The 22345-nt window shown below is 40.7% G+C and overlaps 1 protein-coding gene across 2 annotated transcripts in view; it reads right to left on the reverse strand.

The window, feature by feature from the left end:
• The window catches only part of DAAM1 (dishevelled associated activator of morphogenesis 1), a 158064-nt gene extending 137753 nt beyond the window's left edge, over positions 1 to 20311 (reverse strand). The window contains exon 1 of one of the 2 annotated variants that reach the window (XM_059694523.1): positions 20163 to 20311. The gene's annotated coding sequence lies outside the window, so the exon portion shown is untranslated. Of the gene's footprint in view, positions 1 to 20012 lie in introns of both variants that reach the window. The other variant, XM_059694532.1, reaches the window with a different exon arrangement.
• Positions 20312 to 22345: the final 2034 nt, after the last annotated feature.

Consider the following 22345-nt stretch of genomic DNA (forward strand, 5'->3'; position numbering starts at 1 on the left):
TATTTAGTTAGTTTTTAATTTTTTAAAATATATTTTTATTGATTTCAGAGAGGAAGGGAGAGAGAAAACATCAATGATGAGAGAGAATCATTGATCAGCTGTCTCCTGCACGCCCCACACCTGGGGATCGAGCTCACAGCCCAGGCATGTGCCCTTGACCAGATTAGTACCTGGGAACCCAGTACCCTCCAGACCGAGGCTGACCCTCTGTTCACTGAGCCAAACCAGCTAGGGCTCCCTCAGTCAATTTTATGAGTCAAGCCACTTGTGACTTGAATGGCACTTGGGAACTAACCAATTGCCTGAAATATTTATTCTTCCGGGCCAGGAAGACATGAATTGATGTTTCTGGGAGGAGAGTGCAAAGGTGACCTTCTCCTTAGGATCTTGGTCCTTACTCCAGAGAATACTATCCTAACAACCTATATACTCTTGGGTCAAACCACATCTCCCAATAAATGCACAGGGACTACTTGCCAACATTCGCCTTAAATAAAGCCCCACAGGATGTGTTGTGCATTTTGTTTGTTACTCTTTGAACAAAGACAGACAGACAGCCGCTGCACATCAAATAAGTTCCAGGAAAAACAAAACAAAACACAACCATAACACTGAATAAGCGGTCTTCTCTAAAATGTGCTGGAAAACACTGTATTATGTTCTATTATTAGGTTACCATAACCATCTAAAATTAGTTTCAAAACATGAACCTTTTTTATTTTCTGTCTAAATGAGAACAAACCTAAAGCACTTAAGGTGCGTGGAAACCCATTTCCCTCACAATATTGACTTATGTTGATGACACGAAGGCAACTGGGCCATGAGGAGTACAGCATTTTTCTAACATTGGGTGCTGTACAGACAATGCTTTAAATATTTTAGCTAAGCATCTGAGTATCGGTTTACAATACCTTTATAAAGAAAAAGAACTGGGTACAACATTTCTTTTATCACATAAACCATTCTAATACAAACTCCTGTCTCCCTCCTCATAATATTTGGATTATTTCATTGTTCTACCTCCTATTCTTCCAAACATGTTCAGTCCAACGGAAAAACTTCATATCATCTCCCTGTTCGATCTGCCTTCAGAAATGCTTTCTCTATAGCAATCTCGCTATCAGCAGAAAAGCCACAGATAGTAGGAAAACCACTGAGGCAAACTCCGCAAAATGCTAACTGGCCATAAAATGACAGGAGCTGGCCTAAGCTTTCCCTCCAGATAATGAGGAAAAGGCTTGTTAAGATAATTAAATTTGCAAATCTGCAGCCAGAAACCCTTAATCACAGAGAAATATTTTGGTAATTTTAAATGTGCCCAGAGGTCTCATAAGTTTCCTTCTAATGGATTCCATGATTGTTTACTGCAATTATGAAAAGTTTTGATAGCTTCATATTTGCAGTGCTAATTAATTTCTTTTATGATCTGTTCAAAACATTGAGATTTAAACAGATAAATGGGTAAACAGGCCACTTGAGAAAGAAAGGAAAAGTACAAATAGCATAGAGAGAAAAAAAGATTTAACAAAATTTTTAAATGCAAATTAAAATACAATGCGAAAGCACTTGTCAGATGCTCAATGACAGATAATTGTAAGGTAATACTCAACATAGTCATGGGTGAAATGAAAGATGCTTTAACACCCTAATTCAGTGTCAACTGGCAAAACCTTTCTTGAGGACAATTTGGCAGTACTTACAAAAAGCTTTAAAATTATATACCTTTTGACCTATTAATTTAATGTCTAAGAATGTATCCTAAGAAAATGGTCTGAAATATGACAAAATGTTCACAAGTATTTAATAAAAAAATTAGGAAAATGATTACCCTATACTGCACATAAATTAGAAATAAATGCCACCATCTAAGAAATTTATTATGAGTTTTAATAACCTTACGACCCATTAGGATGGCTACTATAAAAAAAAAAAAAAAACCCGGAAAATTACAAACGTTGGTGAAGATGTGTGCTTCTGTTGGTGGGAATGTAAAATTGTACAGCAGATTCTCAAAATATTAAAAATAGAACTACCATATGACCCAGACTCTAGGTATATCCCCACCTTCCATATCCAAAAAAACTGGAAGCATGTTCTCAAAGAGATATTTGCACACCCATATCCATAGCAGCATTATTCATAATTGTCAAGAGGTGGAAGAAACCAAATGTCCATCAGTGGGTGAATAGATAAGCAAAATGTGGTATATACATAAAACAGAATACTATGCAGCTTTAAAAAGGAAGGAAATCTTATCACAAGCTACAAAATGGATGAACATTGAGGACTTTATGCTAAGTAAAATAAGCCAGTCACAAAAGAACAAATACTGTATGGTTCCGCTTATATAAGGTATCTAAAGTAGTCAAATTCATGGAGTAGAATGGTGGTTACCAGGAGATAGGGGGAGAGGAAAAGGAGGAATTGGTACAGAGTTTCAGTTCTGCAAGGTGAAAAGGTTCTGGAGATGTGTTTTACAACAATGCAAAATATGTTTAATACTATTGGACTGTATACTTAATAATGGTTAAGATGGTAAATTTTATGGTATGTGTTTTTTACCATAATACAAAGTTTTAATAACGTGAAAAATGCTATAACAACATTTTGTTGGGGAAAGGATGCAAAAGAGTGCAGATAATATATAATTTAAAATATGTTTGGCTCTGGCCAGGTAGCTCGGTTGGTTAGAGCTTTGTCCCAATATGCCGAGGTTGCAAGTTCAATCCCCAGTCAGGGCACATATAAGAATCAACCAATGAATGCATAAATAAGTGGGACAACAAATCAATGTTTCTCTCTCTACCTACCTTTCTTTCTTTTCCCTTCCTCTCTCTCCCCAAAAATCAATCAATAAATAAAATGAATATATATTAACTAAAAATATTTTTTAAACTTCATAAAGATATTTTCCCATGATATTAACATTATTTGCCTCCTTTGTGAGATTTTTCTCTATTTCCTTATATTTTCCCCATTTTTTCACATAGTAACCTATACTAATTTTTCTAGTCAAATAGAATAAGTTTCTGAGTTAATAGTTTCAGAATAGCCTTATAAATTTTCCATGCTGAGCAGGCCAACATTTGTCAGAGAATGGACTACTTTTAGGGAAAACCCTAAGCTTTAGATATGCCCAAAAGAGATTACTAAGTATCTTTTCAGTGTAGTGCTATTTGTGGTGGAGCAGGTTCTCCAGAAATAATCTTTGGCTTTTTTTTTTCTTTTAACTAGGCCAATATCTATATAAGGCAAACTATAAAACTCTGATGGACAAAATCAAAGACCTAAATAAATAGAGAGATATTCCATATTCATGGATAAAACTCAACATTGTCAAGATGTCAGTTTTTCCCAACTTGCCACACCCATGTTTCCATATTGTCTATGGCTGCTTTTCCTATCACAATGGAAGAATTAGTTGACAGGGACAGTATGGCCCACAAAGCCTAAAATATTTACTATCTGGCCCTTTACAGAAAAAGTTCTGTACTCTGTTTTCTAAGCTATTATGCTCTTAATTAAGATTTTAATTCTTTCAACCCAATGCTATTTTTCCTCCCAAACAAAATTTAAAATAATCTCTTGTACTTTCTTTCAATGGCAGTCATACAAAATTCTTCTTTTAAAACAATATTAAGTGTTATACTTTTAAAAATATAATATTCCAACAGTGAAGATTTAAACTATACATAATGTTCTTTGAGGACAAAGGGCATATCTTTAGAGAGCCTACATTATGAAATTACTAGCAAAACCCTATTATGAAAAACCAATTATTTCATAATGTTCACAATTTTAAAAATATGGCTATTTCCAAGACTCAAAACTGAAACACCTTCTTCCTTAAGAATTTTCCCCCCTTTTATGGGAGCTAAAACCTGATTTAACAAAAACACTTAGGCCAAAGAACTAAACAAATCCAAGTGTTACTTAATAAATCCATATGTTGTATATTTTCTATAATATTTTAAATGGCACTAATTCATACACTGTAAGTACATAACACTTAGATTGCTCTCAATAACAGTTGTGAAAAACCCAACATACTTGCTCTACTCCCAAATGTTTTTCCAATTATCTATACACAAATGCATTTAATAAATTTTATCTATACATTTTATTTCCCAAAGAAGCTTTTCTATCTCTAGTGATCAGATAGGTCCGTGGTATTAATTATTTTCATCTTAACTAATTTACAGGAAACAGAGAGAGATTTGTACCATGAGGTCCAGTCTCTAAAACAACACTATAAGACAAATAGGGTTCTTTCTCTTCATAAGTAATTTGCAAGGGAAAGTCCTGCATGGATTTAGAGAGGCTTAGGGGACATATCAAAAACTGTAACATAAGCCGAAACCGGTTTGGCTCAGTGGATAGAGCGTCAGCCTGCGGACTGAAAGGTCCCGGGTTTGATTCCGGTCAAGGGCATGTACCTGGGTTGTGGGCACATCCCCAGTAGGAGATGTGCAGGAGGCAGCTAATCGATGTTTCTCTCTCATCGATATTTCTAACTCTCTATCTCTCTCCCTTCCTCTCTGTAAAAAATCAATAAAATATATTTTAAAAAAAACTGTAACATAAGAAACTTATTGAAATCCTGAGTTGAACACACTTTTAAAAAAGTAAAGTGTAAATTTGAAAACTGACGAGATGTTCAGTAAGTTTAAAGAAATAATATAAAAATTGTTATAGGTCTGATAGTGGTATTTTAGTTATGTTTTTAAAGAGAGTCCTGATTATTTTGAACATAATTACAAAAATGTTTACAGAGAAAATCATAAGATCTCTGGAATATACTTTAAAGTAGTTGGTGGTAGAAATGAAAGATTAGTCATGACTGATAATTGGTGAAGCTGTGAGTATATGGAGGATTCTCACATTAGCTATACTAGTAATTCTTACTGGTGTGTTGGAAATTTTCAAGAATAAAACTTTTTTTAAAATCTCCATGTTCACTCTACTTAAAACAAAAAAAAGTAGGGATGAGAAGCAGTTAAGTCTGACAGGAGCCATTTAAGGAAGGACGACCTGAGGGGATCCTGAAGCACGTTTGTGAGGTGTCTTTCATTTTTAGATTTTCGATGTTCATTTTAATAATCATCAAAGTCTACTGGCATAAATTCTGTTATCTGGTATCATAGGCTGAACTTTGAATAAATAGAACCTGTGAATATGATAAGATATCACTCCCCTGGTTATGTTATTCTATTGTCAAAGGGAGATTACCTGGGTTGGCCTGATCCAAGCCATTGCCCAGCTGATTGCAGAGAATAAAGTCAAAGAAGTGTGTTCCCGCTAGTCTGGAAGAAAGCAACCATCCATGTGTGAACTGCCAGTGTGGACCACATGGCCTGGAATGTGGGTGGCCCCTAGGAGCTAAAAGCAGTCCCTGGCCAACAGGTAGCAGTCCTCAGTCCTAATGCCACAAGGAAATAAATTCTGCCAACATCAGCCCCTGTGCCCCAGATGAGAACTGCAGCCTTGGCTGACTCGAGTTTTAGCCTGGTGAGACCCTGAGCAGAGAACCTAGCCAAGCATGCCCAGACTTCTGACCTGGTGGAGTTTTAAGCCACTACATTTGTGGCAATTCATTACTCAACAATAAAACTAATATGCCTGGATAAGCATCTTATACCTGAATAGAACCACAGTACCTCAAAGCCTACCGACCACGTCTGCATACAAGTTTATGATCCACTGGCATCAAATGAGTCCCTAAACATCCAGCAATTTAATTTTTTATGCAGTGTTTCTCAAAGGATCATGAATCCAAATCTGAGAAACCTTGAGCTACATAATCCCTTATAAGTGAATTATTTCTTTTCTAACACACATAGTTAGCGTTACAGGCAAGATTACATACTTGAGTGCTTTTTACACGGTGTAAAGGCTCATACAGCAGGAAAATCCTGCAAAATATCAAATGGAACAAGTTTAAAGCAAAGTGTAACTAAGCCAAATGTATCACCTAAACCTTAGCCCACCATCACAGCAGGTATAAAATAGTGCAAAGCTTTCTATCCTTTAATACCTAACCTAGCTCACAATTAAGAGGAATAAGAAAATTATAAGCCAGATTCTACTACAAAAATTTCTTTATAAGTTTCCCATGTCTAAAGTGGTCCATAAATTTGGAAGAATTATCACAACCATTATTTTTTGTCCATGATATACAACTATTTATTTAGAGGAAAAAATTGAGATATACATGAGGTAAAGAAATGGAAAAGTAAGACCTCCCTAAGGTCTAAAATTATGTTTTTAAAGTTTAACTTAGTCTGACTCCTTTTTTTAAATAACAGCTTTATTGAGACATAATTCACATACCATAAAATTCATTCATTTAAAATATAAAGTTCAGTGGGTCTTAGTATAGTAGTCCAACCCCCTTCCCTTATTTTCAATTTCGCTTTCTGTGGTTTCAGTTACTGGCAGTCAACCATAGTCTGAAAATATTAAATTTCCCCAACCACTGACATCATCTGCTCCTGACATTCAACCATCAGCATGGCTCAGATGATCCAGGATCACCCAAATCAGATGATCCTCTACCTCTTTCAGAAGGTAGCTACATCACAATGCGTAATCGTTCACCTTACTACATTCTATCACTAGGCATTTTATCATCTCCTATCATCACAAGGTGAGTATAGTACAATAAGATATATTGAGAGAGAGCCCAGATTCACATAACTTTTATTACAGTATATTTTTATAATTATTCAATTATTAATTATTGTTGTTAATTTCTTACTGTGCCAAATTTATAAGTTAAACATTATCATAGGTATGCATGTATAGGAAAAAACATTATATATTTAGGATATGATACTATCTATGGTTTCAGGCATCCTCTGGGGGACTTGAAACATATCCCCTGTGGATAAGGGGGCACAAATGTATATCCTCACACCATGTAACCATTACCACAAATTTTAGAACATTTTCATTACCCTATGAAGAAACACTGTGTTCTGTCTTTCTTTTTACCTGTCATCCTTTCTCTATACCATGCCACGCTAACACATCTTTCTCTAGCACTAGAAAACACTGGCCATCTGAGACTCAAAATCAGCATTTATGAAAGAAAAATACTGAGGGTAGAAGATTTGATCTATTGCATAACAAATATTGGAAAAACTGTGATTTGGGATTGTAGAGTATTGCTTCCTATTACTAATGCTGTGACCATCCCTTTAAAAACACAAACATGATCCAAATAAGCAAAACATGAAACTACTTGCCAATGAAAGCAATGAATCTTTCATTGAGGAGACTCTTCAATGCAATTTGTTTGTTCCAGAAGCTGATGACAGAGGATGATTCGAGCTTTATTTAAGTTAAAACAAGAGTTCTATATTCCAAAGAAAAAAATCTGGGATTTTAAAACAGCATTCCGAAATGTTTACACCCAACATTTAAACATTTTTTAACATGCTAAAATGAATGAATCATGTTTTGAAATGTTGCTTTATGAGATAATCCATAAAATGCCCAGTATAATGTTTTCCCCTAAAACCTAGTTAGTCCCTTGCCTCTGCTATGCTTGATAGAAATCTGGATCTGAAAGTCTAAGCAAAATCTGAGTGAAAGAAGCCATTTTATTCATTTTCCACCTTTGGCAGTTATAACGCTGGGACTCTGTAGTCCTCCACGGTGGCGCATGGCATTGGCTAAAGGACACTTGCAGGAAACAAATCTACCTCATGTTTATGAAACCAGAGAGAAAAGTCTGGTGAGAAATTCCCTGAGTTAAACTTAGCTTTGAAATGTTTCGGTCCTTCCTAGGATGTAGATTTTTCTAGAAGAGAAGCTGATACAACACTACTCTCCCACCTACTTTATCTCAAGGACACTCAAGGTGTTGGCCATTTGTGATAGGGTGATTTCTGCTTCCTTGTCTTTTAAACAATAGGTTAATATGCAAATTGAATCCTCTCAGAGAAGCATCTTGAAAAGTAGATATAACTTCACAAGTTTTTCAGTAAAGCCTGCCAAAAAATAATACAGCTTCAAGATTATTAGAAGCATTCGGTTCCATGTACCAGATAATACAGCACATGTAAAGAGTAAAAGAGTAATCCTTTTCACAAACTCAAAATTCTAGGAAAGTAAGAAAACAAAAATACCCCCACACATTCAAGCCAAAAAGGATGCAAAAATTTTAAAAACAAAACATTTTACCAGCCAGCCATCTGGGCCCAGCACACATTCCCAAATGCAAGATCATTTGCACTTCCCACTAGTTTTCAGTCCTAGTTAAATATCAGAATTATCTGGGGAGCTTTAAGCTCAAACCCCAATCTCACTGAATCAAAACCCTTAAACATCTCTTTCTAAAATCCGCCCAAATTCTGATGTACACTTGAGATGCAGAACCAACACACAGCCTTTGGGAAGAGGCACGAATCCCTTCTGAAGTCCCACCTCTGCCTCTAATAAGGGACTCCGGTTTACCTTTTAACTGAAACTGCGCTTCCCCAAGCATTATCTTTGCATTAGTTGCTCAAGAACTGAGCTTGGGATGGTTAGTTGAAACTTCACAACATTCTCCCTTTGTACACTGAAAATCTTATCAACGTTTTTCTGAGAGCAAGGCCAGTTTGAGTGTTGCCAAAGCCCAAGTTTTAGTCAAGTTTTAAAGAGATTCTTGTTTAAGGGTGAGAAAAAAATGGAATGTCACTCTATTAATCCTTTTCAGAGTTCTTCCCACGCTGCTGATTTAAGGCTCTTTTTTCTTTTTTTTAATCATTTGGCCTTTGGCAATAATGACAGAGATGACCTTTTCCTCCTCCGAAGCTTCATCTCCCTTACCCACAGATAACATTACTGATCTACCAACACGGGCCATGGGCTTCAAAGTTGTTTACCCACTAGCTCGGGTGGGTTTGCCCTGACCCAGCATCAGTGTCTCTCAGTCCCCTGTTGTGACCAAGGACATGTCCTTAAAATGTGGCTGGCCTCCCAGGCAGTGGTCATGGAAGAATGGAGAAGTGACCCCAAAGGGCCTAATCCACTGACCTTTACTTTGCTCTAACCAACTGCCCAAATAAATAAAAACAGCAGGGTAGCTTGGTTTCCCAGATGAATTCCAATTTATCTCTAAATATCCAAGCTTGGTCCAGTGTTTAAAGTTCTCAGACCATTCCAAGTCTGTCAACTGGCTCTCACTGAGGCTGATTTTGCCCCCAGGGGACATTGGGCAATGTCTAAAGACATTTTTGGTTGTTACAAATGGGGGAAGAGTTGTTATTGGCATCTAGTGGGTAGGGGCCAAGGATGCTGCTAAACATCTTATAGTGCACAATACAGCTCCACACAATAATTATCCAGTTTAAAATGTCAATAGTGCTGGGGTTGAGAGATCCTGGATTGGGTCATTTGCCAACCTACTGCTAGATAAATGTTTGAAGAGATTCTCATCAGAATTTAATGCAGTTTAAAATAGGTTTAACCTTTTAACTGAAACGCAAATGCCTTCAAGGGCTAACGAGCTAGAGAAATATCACATAAATAAAGTGACTGTGTATGAGCCACTGGGGTGGGGTGAGGTCTTCGACAAACCAGAGTGAAATGCTCACTAAAATCATTCCATTTTAAGAATAACACTGTACTATCCAAACAAAACATGACAGCTGGCTACATCCATCCTGGGTACCACTCGTGGTCAAACTGTGGTTTAAAGAGAATTATCAATTTAAACAGAACTAGATGATCACTCAAAGACTCTAGCCTCATCACATGGACCTGAGAGTCAGCACTGGAGGAGGTAACTAGAAGCTATTCAATTAAGGAAAACAGACTACAGATCCAGTCTTGAGGGTTCAGCTTCAGCCAAGAACAGGGTCTCAGGTACATTGTGCTAAGAGCAGGGGCCAACTGATCTCCATTCTAGGGAAACCCAGTGGGTAGTATGCCAATGTTACACAACGCTGCATAAGTGAGGTCATTTTAAGATGGTACCTTTCTCATAAAATTTTCGAATTTTTACCTTGTGCCACAGATGAAGAAAGAGGCCCAGAATATTTAAAATTGCCAATATTGCCCTGGTAGATTTGGCATAGTGGATAAAACTTGGCTCAGTGGATAGAATGCTGGCCTGTGGACTGAAGGGTCCCAGATTTGATTCTGGTCAAGGGACATGCCCAGGTTGTGGGCTCGGTCCCCGATAGGAGGCATGCAGGAGGCAGCCGATCAATGATTCTCTCTCATCATTGATGTTTCTATCTCTCTCCCTCTCCCTTCCTCTCTGAAATCAATAATAATATTTTTTAAAAACATAAAAGTGCCGAGTACCCAAACCTGAATCTAAAATCAACTGGTTTCTTTTTCCTCTGTGCAATTGCAAAGCCGCAACCAAAGGCAAAGGGATTTCACTCAAGGTGTCAAGCATTCCTGACTAAAAACAATCTACACACAAATAAGTTCTATGTTAAATTTAAACCTACATAGCATCGTCCTCTTTCCTCATCAGAAAAGTCATTAACACATTTGCCTCAAGTCAGTGTTTTACATCTCTTTCCATATAACAGAAAAATCCAAAGCCGGTTAAATATCCCCAGCCCTCCTTTCAGATCAGGCAGTAGAGAGGAAAGCCAAGTCAGCAGGAACTCAAGAAGGAAGCGCCATCTGAATATCCCCACGTGTATGCATGCTTCTGCTGGAGGAATTCCTGGCCTGAAGAGACAGTATAAACAAAGGCAATCCAGAGGGAAACAAATGATAAGATAAGTGAAACCCAGTAACTCCCTCTGTCCTCCCTTCCACGTACTTCCTCCAACTTGTTCCATCAGAAAAACAATCTGACCGCTGGAGAATTCAAATGTAAACCTTCCCCTCTCTGCTGCCACAAGCTCCCCATCCTTAGTTAGGAGGTTCAGGGGAAAGATGTGTTTCTCCGTAATGTCAGAGACCGTGGCTCCCCTTATATGGAAAGGGGCAGCCTGGGGACAGCGGCTCCCTCTGCCCACAGGGAGGCTGAGAGAGCCGACTGGCAGCAGTTCCATGGTCCTCCACACTCAAATTACAATCCAAGGAGTGTAGTAGGAAAAGGTGGAGTATGGAAGAAAGGAAGCCTCAGTCATAACCTCAAAAGAAACTGGGTCAAACTAAAAAGAACATGTTTTTATATCAGTCTCTTAGCAGAGATTGTCATAGGCAAGGCAGTTTCTTGCCACAGTCCCTGGAACTTCTGTAGCTGGAAGTGTCACCTACTCACAGAACACCAAGCCCCAAATGGGTCATAGAGGTTTTCCAGTCCGATCCAATCTCTATTCTTAATGTTTAAAACACAAAATATAATGACAGGCTATTCAATTAATCTTCTAAAAACACGATGCAATCTCAGCCATCAGCTTCAACTCCAGCACAATTCATTCCACACTCTGACTTTTAATTAATTTGAATTACCATTGAGTGCTGAGCAATGGGAGGTAGGGAAGGGAGGGTATGGTGGAGAGGGGTGGGCACACCTCTAATGCAATCACAATTGCCACACACAAACAGAATAAGAAACAAACAAATGTTATTATTATTTCTTTGGCCATCATCATTTAAATCAAATAACAACATTTGTAATACTCTCTGTAATACTTTAAGCAATAAAACAAAATTAAAAAAAAATCAATCAATCAAATAACAACTACTATTATAGGGAAACTGTAAATGCATTTAAAGAAAATCCTAAATAATTTACCTTGGATAGCACCTTAGGACATTTTCTGTATCCACAATTTCACCAAGAGTAAAATAGTGCAAAAAGGTCCTTCAAATGGTTAAATTTGTTCATTTTCTTTAACTTTTTACAATAAGTTTTGTAATAAGTTGTCAGGATTTAGGAGGGGCCCAAGTCTGACCTTGTCACAGAATTGCAGGTCCTAAATTAAGTTGTGTTTAGACATGTCACTAGTTGGTTTTACCCAATCTCTATGAAACATACAAATTTATGCCTAGACACATATGAACAACCTGATTCACTCGGTGAATGATGGTGACCACCATCTCTCCCTCTTCTAAGGTGCATATCTGCAGATGCATTATAAAAGATAAGCCCAGAAGTAGCACCAAAACACACTAATGACTTCAGTCACACCCCCAAGAAAGGGAAAGACAAGGCTTATGGGATTTGGACAAAGTTTTAGGAAATGTCCCCTAGTCCTGACCCAGTTGTGATACCTGTCAGAGCATATAGTTCCTTGGCAAACTGCCATCAAAGCCTTGCCTCTAACTCATGGCTTCTGAAAAAATTAAGGACCCCACACACATCAGTTTAGTTTATAACATGGCACCATATTTGCCTCTAGTGGTAATGGCCATGCACTGATACAGCCAGTGTACTATCTACTCTCCTCTGTAGCCAAAAGCATGATGAGTTAAAAAAAAAAAAAAAAAAAAAAGTTGACTAGGATTACAGGTGCAGTTTGTGGCTCCAAAACAAGTCAAACTAACCCATGCCCTTGACCTGGTTTGTACGTCACTAACAAACTGAGCTTAGCCAACAAGCCAGAATATTAGAACCCATCTCAAAAACAAAAGATGGACATCTGTATTGCCCACACAATGGCCAATGCTCAGATGTGGGCTATCTACCTTTGGAAGTCTAAATTCAGAAAGTCCATCAGATGGGCAACATTTGCCAAACTCACAGATTTTTTTTTTTAGAAATGAAAAGGACAAAGACCTATTTAATAGGTGACCCTAATTGTGTACCTGGGAGAAACACAAGTAACTTTCAACTCTAATTCTGGTGCAATATATAGAACAGAATGAGCTCAGGTTGTCACTAAAGGTGAATGACATACTTAGAAAGTGTAACAAGATGAATGAAAAAATAAAAAGTTTCTGAAATCAATGTCTGGTGAATGAATATTACGTTTGAGTAGCCTAAATGGCTAACAAATCTTTTGTTTTTATTGTCCTTCCTTTGCAATATGCTGTTAGGGCATAAGTTTTCTATTATTTCCCTAAATGACACAGTTCATGTTTTAGTAAATTGTCTTCACTAATTATTGTCAAAGTGGCACAATATTCAGTATTAAGCCAAAAGGAAAAGATCTATTGTAAGTCAGGAAATCGCACCAACTACACTGGAACTTGAACTTGCTTCCCTAGTTTTCCACTCTAAATTCACAATAGTGACTGTGGATTAAAAGAATTGCAATTGTATATTTGGCACCAAATCTGTTCCACTGTAAAAATAAATAAAAGTCTTTCTTCTAAGGTGGAATAGAACAGTTTAATATCTAAGAATACCCAATATTGGGTTACATGTTTGACTACTGCTAGAGTTTTCATTATTTTCTTTTCAGAAAAGCTTTTACAATGTATGTCAAAAGCAACAGGGAAGAGGGAAGCTAAGAAGTTATGAAAGTCTTAACTCTCCAGGCAGGCTCTGTGGGCCTGTTCTGAATAAGGGATTCAGATAAGGGACTCAACCTACTGAGAGGTTATCTCAGTTAATAAAGAGGGACTTGACTGGGAAGGCTCCGAATAGATTTGGAATATAAGAGCATTTCCTTTTTCGAATAACTTGCCTGTCATTCACATAGCAAACAGAAGGGAGTTCAAAAGTTTTATCACTCAAATAAGCAAATGCACCATTTTTAATTTCATGCAACATTTCCAGAAAAACCAGACTATAAGATACCGTTAAGTGTAGAAGCATTTTTACCCTCAATCAACCCAGCATTTATTGACCTAGCACTATCTTAGAATTAAGAGATGCAAAGGAAGTTGTGGTTCCCCAACTGGATAGAGAGAAAAGAATATGATATGTAGGAAAACTAAAAGCAAGATAAGAGTGTAGGATGTAAAGAACTAGACTGTCTGGTCTAGTTCTGGGTCCCTAACTTGGTCTGCTACTTCTGCCAGTTGTGTGAATTGAGCTAGGCAAATTCCTTAACTTCTTCATGCCTCAGTTGCCTCACCTGTAAGATGGTGGTAATAATACCTATTTCATAGAGTAGGTGTGAGGAACCAATGATTACGCTCGTGGCAAGTATTAGGAAGAGCTTGGCACAAGGTAAGCACCTCACATAGCTGGACTATTAGTTGCACATTAGCTGTAAATGTTAAGTTGTGTGGTCAGGCTAAGGGCTCTGAGAAGGAAGGAGCAGAGGCGGGTGGTGAAAGCTGAAGGACAGGCAGGGAAGGCTTCCTGGTAGCTGTGGCAGTCCAGCTAGATGTGAAAGCACAGGGAGAATTTAGACACTCAGAAGAGTGCACATTCCAGGTGAGGGAAGCCCTTACTGCAGATGTTCAGACAGAGGAAAAACCAGGCGTGCTTAATCATCAGCAAGGAAAATAAGCTCATCAAAGCTGCTGAGGATAAATTTGGTAACCTCAGTTTACTGGGGGGAGGGGAGTTCTGTATGCTTGTTGTTGTGCTCCTAGGATTTCTCATTTCAATCATTTTTAGAAATGTGTACTATGCAAACTCACTCTGAAATGCTCAGTTCTCCGTTCCTGGAACAGTGGAAAGGATGCCAGAAAATAAAAAGGTAAACACTTTCTTTTTTTTTTTTGCTGCAGAAATAGTCTGCTAGAGTGGAATGTAGGTCACCAAAATCAACTTGCAACTCATCATCTGTTTGTCTTTCAGTGGGGGTACTAAATGGTGGCTTGGAGGAATCCGGGGGTGGGGGACAAAGATAATCTTCAATTCTAATCTCTACCAGCAGCTCTCGGCCCCTCTAAACACAATCTACATAAAAAGACAGTACACGACCTAGCCGGTTTGCTCAGTGGTTAGAGTGTCACACACAGACTGAAGGGTTGAAGATTCAATTCAGGTCAAGGGCAGGTACCTGGGTTGCAGGCCCCATCCCCAGCACCAGTGGGAGGAGTACAGGAGGCAACCAATCGATGTGCCTCTTTCATATCATGATTCTGTCTCTCCCCCTCCCTTCCACTCTCTCTAAAAAAAAAAACTAAAAAAAAAAAAACTAAAAAAAAAGGAAAAAATATGCTGGGGTGAGGATCAACAATAAAACAAACAACAACAACAGACAGTACACTTGCTAAATGACTGTGACTTCAAGAGAAGGGTAAAGGAGGCCAAATATATTGTGATGGAAGATGATTCGACTTCGGGTGGTGGGAACACAATGCCATATACAGATCATGTATCATAGAAATGTACACTTGAAACCTATACGACCCCAATGACCAGTGTCACCTCAAACAAACAAACAAACAAACAAACGAATGAATTAAGTATCCTCAACCCCGGCCTACCCCACCCCGCCCTGCCAACATACAGAAACTGCCCTCCTTACCTATTTCTTTTTTTTTTACATGCAATAAACATTAATATTTCAAGAAAAACTATTTTAAGTATAATAATGGTACATGCAATAATCCAGGCTCTCTGCGGTCTCCACTTTCGGTCCTCGGTGTCAGGGTTCTTTCCTGCGAGTTTTCCGTTTGATTATTCAGGAAGTTTTTCTCATGTCTTTCCTTTTATTAATATTATGTCATATATGGCAAAACACCAGCCATAATCCTATTCATTTTCTGAAGCCATCCTTACCTACTTCTTAAATGTTACGTGTGCTATTAGTTCCCTCTAAATCGAGTTCTTGGGAAAACCACTAAGAGCTGATGCTATGAGTGTTTAAAATATATATTCATTTAGAAGTTTTCCTTCAATACCAAGTTTGAAATTGTAATGTCTAAATAACTGATAGTAGTCCACACTCCTTATTCAAAGAAAATTCACAAACAAAATAGAATTTTCGTTTTGACTGGTGCCCCCCCTAAAGATTAAACAAGGTGGCTAACATAACTTGACAAAACTGCTTTGTTTCCTGCAATATAAGGGATAGACTTTAACACTTAGAAATGCCCAGAGCATGATATGAAGCTAGGAGAGCCCCATGGAAGTTACAAGCTCTTGTGATTATTTCCTGAACCAAGCACCTAAGGTTCTCAGTGGTACCTTTTTTGTTGGAAAAGCTTATTTCCCCTGATCCAATAGCTGTAACTTTTTAAGGGATTTCACAGAAGAACTCAAGATTCTCAAGCCAAAGCCACTCTTTATACCATCCCCCAAATGTTTACAAAATGAAGCACTCTCAATCTTAAGTATATTTTGTTGGTAAACACTACTTGTTCTGACGACTATACTACCAACAAACAACAAAAGCAGCCTTTTAAACAAAGTAGCTCAAATAAAACCACACACAGATATAACACAACACATTCTTAACACCCAGAGCGTGTCCACAAAGCAGGAAAGCCAGGATTCAAATTCCTTGGCACCTACTCACTGAGCTCCTGTAGGCACCACCCAAGGACATGACCCACCACACCCTCTTCACTATCACACCTCCTCACTAATTTATACTTCTGAAAACCCACAGAACCTGACTTACCAGATGGTAACAGAATGTTACAAATATTGGACAAATGGCTCCCACCCTATTCCTCTATCAGGTCAACCAGCTGATCCTGTTTATAGAACAACTCCATCCCAGATGAGAGCGCTATTGTCTAGCTTTTGTACCCAAGTGGTGCCCCAGGAGCCATTGGTGGCCTGGCAAAAGCCTCTAGTTATCTTTGTCTTGGTCACTCTCCCTGTTCTCCTATCATACACCTCCTGGGAAAGTTACTAGTATCTGGGCCAAGGATAATAGAATGGAGAGAAATCTAGAACTGTCTGGTCTGGGGTAATAAGAATTGTATTAAGAATATAGGGGACCCTGGCCAGGTAGCTCAGTTGGTTAGAGCATCATCCCAATACACCAAGATTTTGGATCAATCCCCAGTCAGGGCACATAGAAGAATCAACCTATGAATGCATAAGTAAGTAGAACAACAAAATCAATGTTCCTCTCTCTCTCTAAAAATCAATAAGTTAAAAAAAAAAAGAATTGGGGGTGGAGGGGGAACCTCTGTGGGTGAATGTATTCCAAAAGCAGATAGTCGCAAAATATGTACATTTCAAACACGTGAAAGGCCTTTTATACTTCAAGTCACATGCTACACAGGAAATACGGCTTATGCCAAGATGCAACTGCTTGACAGAAAGCTATGAGGAATATTACAGTTGACGACAGAACTATCAGTGGAGAAAGGATACAGATATTGGATCGCTAATCATGGCTCAACTACTTAATATTGATTCTGCAAATATTTATTAAGTACCTATGTGGACAAGCACTGATTCAAATGCTGGAGGGACAGGGACAGACAAGACACAGACCCTGCTCTCAAAGACCTTAGAAGAGTAAGGAAAATACCCATACCTTGGAATCGGTGTCAGAATTATAGAGAGGCAGAAAGTAAACAGATAAAAGAAATTTTTGTTTCAGTCAATGATAATCTAGGGCAAAAATAAAGAGTAAGTGATATCTGATCCCATTTCCCCATGAGAAAGGATTTACCTACTTAAAATGAGTTGAAGAATGTCAATCACCCAGCACATAGCATCCCCAAGCATTCACCTGCACACAAATGCACATGCATAGACTCCCACAGATACACACTCCCTCCTCCCCCGCCTCCTTCCGCTTAACAGCAATATCTGGGATAACACACCTTGGTATAAAATGAATGCAGAAGGGAAACAAAATATTTGTGTAATCAATTACACTTAATAAAATCAAGTTGCAAATAACTGCATTCAAAAAAGGCAAAACCTAAACAATTAATTGGAACATAAAAGAACAAAGAGAAGTCAAGATACTGTAACAGTATTTGAAATAATATAAAGAGTGCCCTAGCTGGTTTGTCTCAGTGGATAGAGCATTGGCCTGTGGACCAAAGGTTCCAGGGTTTGATTCTGCTCAAGGGCACGAACCTTGGTTGCGGACTCTTCCCTGACCCGAGCCCTGGTCACATCAATGTTTCTCTCTCTCTTTCCCTCTCTCTCTTCCACTCTCCCTAAAAATATCAATGGAAAAATATATCCTTGGGTGAGAATTAACAAAAAATAAAAATAAATAAAATAATATAAATAGTAACATAGCTGCCTTGCACACTTTGAAGACTTGCCATGTATAGCCAGGTTATTTTGCCATCCAAGTGACGCTTCGAGATATTAACCCAAATGCCACAGTGGTAGAAGCTTGGTTTAAACATTCATCTCCATCTTTCTTTAAAAATAAAATAAAAGACAATGACCAAGTCCTTAAGAGTCACAGGATTTTATACCTAGAATCAACTTTAAGAAACCTGCTGTACCTTCTCTCCACATCACTCATGACTGAGGTCCCCAGAGGTAAAGGGTTTAACCCCAGAGTGGGTAGCCAGTACTGACAGAGCTGGTAGGGCCCAGGGCAGGCTCCCTAGATCCCAGCCCAGCACGCCTCACTCTCAAGTGCCTGCATCCTCTAGGCAGGCTTTTAGCTTTTACCAGAACCACAAGGGATGGCAGTGACTTCCAGAATTCAATTTCAGTTAACACTTGTCCATAAAAATTTCCAGTTGGTTGCACCTAGGTCACACTGAGGACCTTTGCAGGTGGCCAGAGAGCTCCCACATGGGGAAAGCTCCCTCCAACGCTGTAATTCACGGCACTAGGAAAAAAAAAGTAGCTAGCCTGAAAGGGGAAAGACCTCTCCATTGCAATTTTCAGAATTTGCCTCAGGAAGAAGGCTCCAAACAATTATTTCTGGGGAGGGACGAGGTACGGGCAATCTGAGAGAAAAAGTGGCCAAGAACTGTGTCCAAGCTCTTTACACGAAAATGGAGCGAGCCCAGGGCTGTGAAACCGGTGAAGAGGAGAGAGCAGCTGGGCCCAGGGCGAGCATTTGACCACACTCACTGGCCACTCCCTCCCAGCTGCCCGCAGAGCCACATCGAATTGAAACAGCAGTGCGAGCAGTTAAGATTCCGACGGCAGGAGTCGCCATGGCAACGGGATTCATCTTGCGGACAAACTCCGCTTCCATTCACTAGGTCGCTCTGGAGCCTCAAGAAACTACCAGCTTCGCGGTAGCACAACGGTCACGGGTGGCATTTGCTCTTGATGGTCCCCTGGGGGTGATGGGGGGCAAAGAGGGGCGCGGTTGGGGAAAGTGGGACGTGGGCATCCTATTCCTGGGCCCAGAACACCCAACGTCAGGCTGCGAGCAGCTTGAGAACAGAGCCATTAGCAGGGTTTGATCAGCGAGTGAGCAAACGAAAGAATAAGCGTGCTGGGAACCGCAAGGGAAACCCCGGGGAAGGTACGGAGTCCTCGGGCCGCGCGCACGGCTTCCATCAGAAGGCAAGCGGATCACAAGTCGTAGAATTCTCGGCCCCCCGTGGGAAAAGCCGGTTACCGCGCCCTCCTCCCCGACAGAGAGCCTTATCGTTAGATTATGCGACACCCTCCAATGCTTTACCACCTCCCACCCGGGGCTCCGGGCAGACGCTTCACCCCAGTTCAGGTGCTCTTCGTGGAGGGAGCAATCGGTGCAGGGGGACCCAGGTGCGCCCTCCTCGGAGGGCCGGGGGGCGGGAGCTCGCCGCGGCGCCTGGAACCCGGTCCGCGGGCGGCAGCCTCCCCTCGCCGCTGTCCGCCAACACCCCTCGCTCCTTAAGCAGCGCGGGTTTCCCCTCCTCTCTTTTGAAACCTTTAGCTTACGACTCAGCCTGGATTGCAGTTCTCCCATCCCTTCCACTAAGAGAAGGTGCCCGGGGTGGCGGAGGCTCCGCGCGGAGTCCCTCCTTCCCTGTCGCCACCTCCGATTCCCCCTCAGGATTCTCCCTCTAGGAGCCTCCCCTCCCAGCCAGCAGCTCCCGACAGCGGCAGTGCCCGCAGCCCAGGCCACGACCCCCGGAATCCCAGCCCCCGGTGACTGCGGGAAGACTGCTGTACCGGGTACTCCGCCGGCTCTCGAGGCATCCGAGCGCCTCTGAAAGAAAGGAGGGAGGGACCCTCATCTTCTGGGGCGCCTTCCTCTGGGCTCGCCTCTCTTTGCGCCGTGCTTGCAGCCATTTTCCCAAATCCAGCTTGGCAGCCGGGAGCTATCTAGGTCCTGTTCCCACCCAGACCCAACCTGAAGGACGGGTTTAATATTTACCTACTGGTCCGCGAGCTCGGGGGAGGCAGCCGGAAGGTGCGCCGCGAAACCAGCGCCGACCCGAAGAAGGGCGCCCCCCCTCCCCCCAGCCACCGCGCAGTGCCACTTCATGAATGAATGCGGCGGGCGAGGCAGCACGTCCCCCCTTACCTGAGCAGCCCCTGCATGCTGGAAAGGCGGCTCTGCGCTCCGGGTACAATGGGATCCGGTTAAACAGTTTCCTTCACAGCCGCTCGTAGGTTACCAACTCGCAGGTGACATCACTCCCTCCTCCGCTGATAGGATGCAATGTGGCGCCCACTGCGCATGGACTTCCCTTTCGGCCCCACAGACTCCTGGGAGTTGCAGTCCAAATCTCCCAAGAAGTACCTGGGTAGCTATGCTACTGGGGCTAGCCGAACTACATTTCCCGACGCAGTCCTCGGCCTCTTTGTCTCCGCCCCTAGTCCCGCCCCCAGAGGGACCCGCCCCCTCCCCGCCCTCCAGCCTTGCAGTGGTAGCGGTGGTCGTGCAGAAGCTAAATTGCGGACAGCGCGGGCGGGGGGCATCCTGCGGTCGTGCTCTTTGACTTGACCTCCACTCGGCCGGTGGGGGCTCTGAGGGCCCCAAATGCTCCGGGCTAGTGCGCATCGGCCAGGCAGCTCCGACCAGCCCTGCCCAGCTGGAAACAGAAGATTAAGTCTTTCACTGCCTTCCCTTCGCGTAGCAACTAATTAATAGAACGCATGGGTTTCTGGGTTAAATGCAGTCCTGGAATTCCCCCACGTCCCCGAGGGTGAGGCGAAGCCCACCTCGGAGGAGAGGAATAAATCCCCGCGTGCCCCCACTTGGTACAATTTATCCTTCTGTCTTCTCTTTCCTTCTCCCGTTTAACGGAGTTCGCGGGGAACAGCTTAGTTGGCTGAGCTGACAGAATAACGGAGGTTGTCACTAATAAAAATGCAGTGTAATAGACAAGACGGTCGCCGCAGCCCGCCCTCGGGGAGCCTGCTGCTGCTGCTGCAGAGATAACGCTATCGCGCAGCCATGCTTTTGTTCTTTCCTGCAGCAGACTTCCCGCTCTGATGGCTTTCAACTCCCAGGAAGACATCTTTTTCTAAAAGTTTTAATAAATGATATATATGCGTACACACTTACTTTTAAGTCATTAACACTGTGCCCCCATTTTCCATACTGTTAGCTTCAGATATTTTTAAGAGATCTAAAGCAAACGACATGCTGTTCAAGAATTGCCCTGATCTTAATATACCTAAATGGTAAAGGTGTGTATCAGAATTCTGAACCTTCAGGAAGATTTTATTTTTAACATGTAAAATATTTCCGTGGCATTTTTCATTCAATGAATGCCAAATATGAAAAAACATATATAACATTGGCAGCAATCGCAAGGTGTCTTTTTTTAACTGGAAAAACAAACACCCCAATGCATCTACTTATTTCAGTTGTAAAAATAGGGTACATTACAACCACATTTGATGTTGAAATCACATATATGGATCAGCTCACACCCCATTTCCACTAGCAAAATCTCTAGAATACTGTATGTCTTGTGAAGTTCACAATTACTATTTTAAACAACTCTCCACCTAATTTTGGTGGAAATCTTATCACTTATTATCTCATTTCATTGTACAACAATAACTTGGGTTCAAGAGAAAAATATTCATGAAGCTAGTTGCAGATCTCAGAGGAGAGGAAAATGCTTTGTTCTGCTGTGAGAGGTGCTTTAGGGCTGAGTTCTGGCTTTCTTTTAACAAGCCTATTGCTTATGTACCAGACACATTTTTCTCCACTGAAGGAAGATAACTTTGAATGTTGCTCTCCTGTTCTGAACTATTCTGTCCATTCCAAATATTGTCTTAAATGGAACCCAGACAATACAAATGTTCCACTGGCCATCAGATCAAGAGTACAATCAGTGATATTCTAGCTAATGGGTAGGCTTAGAAGGCTTAATGTATTGCAGTTCATTGTGGAAAAGTATTCAGAAAGAAACTTGACCTGGGATGATTCTAAAAGCTCTCCCGGTTTTATAACTGTGTAAAACTTTTAGATGGAAATATAATCAGTGAGCCTGAAACTTACTTAGATTGAATGTAGAGAATCTCCATAAGACAGGGTTTATCCTTACAGATAAAAGTATATTAATAAAGCACACTGAGTGGTAACTTTATAGAACAAAATCACCTTACAGCAAATTATCTTGGGTTTTTAGCAGTAAATGAGAGAATGGAGTCTGCCTGGAAAAAATAGTCTACTCTTTATAGCAATTAATATAGGGATGTGCCATGTTACATATATAAAAGTCATCGTGCACAATAGAGTTTAAGCAC

Source organism: Myotis daubentonii, chromosome 1 (genome assembly GCF_963259705.1).
Source record: "Myotis daubentonii chromosome 1, mMyoDau2.1, whole genome shotgun sequence".
NCBI lineage: Eukaryota > Metazoa > Chordata > Mammalia > Chiroptera > Vespertilionidae > Myotis > Myotis daubentonii.